Source organism: Lygodium microphyllum, chromosome 17 (assembly GCF_053477565.2).
Source record: "Lygodium microphyllum isolate KBCC chromosome 17, Lygodium_microphyllum_v1.1.10, whole genome shotgun sequence".
In the NCBI taxonomy this organism is placed as follows: domain Eukaryota; kingdom Viridiplantae; phylum Streptophyta; class Polypodiopsida; order Schizaeales; family Lygodiaceae; genus Lygodium; species Lygodium microphyllum.
In genome coordinates, this window is record NC_141151.1 from 83,178,105 (window position 1) to 83,182,694 (window position 4,590).

A 4,590-nucleotide genomic window follows, 5' to 3' on the forward strand; every position below is an offset into this window, starting at 1 on the left:
AAATAGCCAAGAGAGTTGTCAAGTAGTGAAACCTCACAAAGTACCAAGTTTGGGAGCGACAAGAAAGAGAAAAAGAGCCATTCACTTTCAGCTTTCTCATGCCCAACAACTTGCGGAGGGTCTTACCACTCAAGGTGATGGAGGAGGTGATTGGGATTGGTAGCTGACTAGGACAGAAGTGGCTGGAAGAAAGAGAGAAGAACCCCAATCTTTGGGGAACTGATGAAGCCGAATTCCCTTTTGATCCCCCACTTCACACTTAGGGCCCATCAAGGGCAGGGCATACCTACGGAGGTAACACTCGCCTATGGTTAGACCTGTCACCCTAAGCTACTTGCACCGCACCTCCCTTTGCATGAATGGGATCCTCAAGCGTGGGATGTCACCCAGGCTTGCATGTGGTTAGATCCACCTCCCCATTCCACTAGCACGAGCACGATGCACCACACAATAAGGTAGACACTCCCCTTAGGTAGCACACCGCACCTTCTCCTTTCATGCATTACAAAAGGCGACAAACCACCAACTTTGGAGGCCCCCATCATCCACTTGGCATCCAATTGGCTTCTCTGATAAACATCATTACCAAGATTCCACAAGCACCCAGTCTACATGTGGCCCTACCCTCACCCGAAAAATTTGCCAACTGCCTACCATTTCCCAACAGCAGCCAAAAGTGCCAGGGGAGACTGGCACCTGTCTCGGAGGGGGGTAATTAACCCCAAGTCGAGATAGCGGAGAAAGATGGTGGAGAAATGAAGGAAAAAGTGAAAAAAAAAATGGAAAAAGAGCAAAGACATGCAGGCGGCCTCTAAAGCTAAGCTGGGGCAAAAAGCACAATTTTAAATGAAAGGCGCCTCAAAAAGCTCCAAAAATTCTTGTAAAAGAGCGCCAGCCTCCCTCCTATGCCAATTGTAAAATATTAGATGGGCGCAAGTTAGAGACATAAGGCTAGAAGAGGGAAATAGAGAAAGGACCTTGCCACAACGGCCGGTCGTGTAAAAAAGGGATGGGTGCCAATGGGATTTTAGGGCTTGTATATAAAGTTCAAAAAGTGAATGGAAGCTCATTCTTGGTGTGTGGCTAACAAGAGTTCTCTTCTTCTTCTCTTCTTCTCTTCTCCTTGCTCGTGTGTGCTCTTGAGAGAGGGAGTGTAAGAGTGTGAGAGAATAAGTGTGTGGGAGTGAGGGGTCAAGAGGGTGAAGCTCTTCACTATCTCCTCTTCTCTTCTTCTCTTCTTCTCTTCTTCTCTTCACTTCTCTTCTCTTTTCTCGCACGTACGGCTATGGTGGATGGAGCTTGGAGATGGAGGAGGCTTGAGGATGCTTGAGCTAGCATCTAGGATCATGGAGCTACCAACGTGTGCAAGAGAGGAGGCAACTCATTTCGGCATCAAGGTAAGCTCACCACACTCATAGGATCGACGGTGCATCAGCTAGATGAGAGATAGCCATTAGAGCTCGCTTGAAACAATAAGCGGTCCATGGGTCTTGGCGGTTGAGCGTGAGCTCCCTCTACAGTGACCGGGATTCAAATTGTCACTAAAAGAATAAAGAATAAAGAATAAAGTGATGATGACAAGCGCCCACCACCCGCAGTGTGCAGTGGCGGGTACTATCAATGTAGTAATACACATGCAGCTAGGCAGAGGCGCCTTTACTGCCAACAATGCCCTTCGAATATCTGAAAGAAAATGCTAACATAAATAAGGGAGAGCAACTTGGAACCTATTTAGCACATGATTACTTGAAATATGACATTGGTTCCTTGCATCCCCAAAACTCACATTGCTACATATGATCAATCCAACATTTAAGACATTAAGACTTTATTGAGAGGCATAGATCACAAGCCCTAACAAGGCAATCAAAATTTTAAGCATGGACAATACCCAAGCTCTATGAATTGCACTTTCCTAGATGCCCAACTTACTCAAAACAATACTTGTAGAACTTGAAGAAATGGTTGTCGTACTCAAAATTATCCGCTATATCCAAGCTTCAAAAATGATAAAGAAATAAATCAACTAGAGTGTTTGTAAATGCCAATCCATATCCTTGGTCAAAATAGAAATAAGTACATCAACCCTCATTAAAGATGATGTAATGGCATCCTTACACATAGCCAAAGGCAAAGCAACTAGTTTGAAAGAAAAGATGACTTAGAAAAGGATAACACCTAGCACAAGTACAAAAGAGAGAATAGGGAGCTAAACATATTTATTTTATCAAACCAATATAACTAATGGTTGAAGGCTCTATCCTCCCATGCACTCCTATGAGCTTCAATGATGATCTAAATAGATGTTGAATGGAGGACCATGAGTGTAAAAAGTATAAGTGCTCAATATCTATGATACAATAGAGGGTGGCATTACCTATGCATATATATAATGTTGTTCAACTTGTCATAAACATACACTACCCATGTGTCCTATAAGCCCATCAATCACCACTAACTACATATATGACATGTGATAGTCTAGGAAACATTAAAGATTGATGGTATAGGAAATTATCTTTATAGCATTGGTCTCAAAATGGCTCTCATAGCTAGACTTACGTCATAAGGGTGACCTCCCCACAACCTAGATCCTATGGAGTAGGTGACCTCCCCACAATGGTTAAGTCCACATTTGTACCATTGCAGTGAAGTACTTAGATTGTACCAAATAGCCTATCCTATCCAATCATAGAGTGATTTTAGACATATCATAAAAGCACTTGCATGCAACTATAGCCTAGATCCTATCTCACAAGGACATTGCATGAGGCTCATAATTGCTTTTATCAATCTAGGTTATAGTTGCACTCGCATGCAACTATAGCCTAGATCCTATCTCACAAGGACATTGTATGAGGCTCATAATTGCATTTATCAATCTCTTGTTGTAGATGGTAAACCCCTTGAGAAGGACAAGACCCCCAACCTAATCTCCTATTCTTAAAAACAACTATAAAGAATGTGTACAACCAAAAGAAAGGTAAACATTTGTTTAAACTATATGTTGTACTTAACATACGATCTAATGGCTGCAATTTATCCAATACATGTATGATGGAATCTCTAGTTTCCAAACTTCCCTCTTTCAATAGGTGGACCACAAATAGTAGGATGAATCACCCTTATCTCTCCATATTCATCAAGAAACCACTATATAGTTGGAATTATTTTAGCAATGCATCCTTATCCATACAATTATGCATCCATACATAAAGAGCCATCTACCAAGTTTGAGATCCTTGCCACATAATACAAAGGATCTCTTAACTCTTGAACTAGATGCACAAAATTTATGCCCTTCTCTTGGAGCTTATTATCTTTAGGATCTCTACTATTCTCGATTTCTTTTTGGAAAAATCCAAAAGTTCTCCCAAGTAGCTAGAACATTGTGCTCATACTGCATTGCTTGATCTTTGGCCTCAAGTACTAGGGGTTTTGGATTACTTAATGTAACATCTACACTAGCATTGAGGTCTAGCCCATTAATAAATAGTTCTCTTAGAGAATTAGCAAGAAATGGATTAAACCTCCTTAGCCAAAGGCCAATGCAATTGTCAAAGGTAGGGCTATATATAAGGCAGTGTCACTATAAGCATGCCTCTTAATAGCTAAGAGCTTCCCAAGAACTTGATCCACATGCAAAGTCTTTTGGAACTCATCTAGAAACATGCCACAGAGCTCTTGCATTGAGTGTATGGTTCTTCTATGTAGACTTCTATGCCACTTTTGTGCTTCCCCTTTAAGGGTACTAGAGAACCACAAGAGCTAGTGGGTATTATCAAACCCACTACCGTAACATATCATGTCACATTCTTTGATATGTACCATAGGGTCCTCATCAGGAAAACCACGAAATATAAAAAGATCTTGAAATTGAAGAGGATGACACTTAGATCTTATCTTCAAGATTAGTGCACGATCGTTCAAGTCCTCATGAATAACTTCATTTGCATTGGTTTTCACATTGTTATGGGATTGTTCTATTCATTCTTAGTAACTATATGTGTATTTGTTAAAACCACAAACACATGATGTACTTTTAGGGATTGCACAAGAGGCACACATTACCTATCCTAATCTATTTTATCCTATGGTTTGTACCCATCAATAAAGGGAGAGTCTCCCTAGTCCCACCTTGCATTGTGTGAATGCACTTTAGCCACCAAACCTTCTCCCTTTAGAAAACCCTAATCCATCTTGTTGTATGTCTATAAAAGGAAACCCATCTTTCATGAATAAACAAGTCATTTGGTTTGTACTTTCATTCTATCCATTGTACTCATGAACTTTCTCTCTCATTCTCTTTTCAAATATTTAGAGTATCAACCCCTTCATTGCTTATAATATTGCTAGATAGGGTGGGAAGGGTGGATAGCTCACATAGGGCTACACTTTTAAGAATTTACCACTTAAAGAATGCTTTGCCTTAAGGCTTGATACCTCATCCTTCCTTAGGAGGGGTTTCCCTTGCACCAAAAACCAAACCCCTCCGTGTCCCTATGGCCATGCGTAATAAGAAGAATGCTAGAAAAGCCTTTCACTAATCTAGAATTCTATGTTATAGTCCAATCACTAATTGTCTAGCAT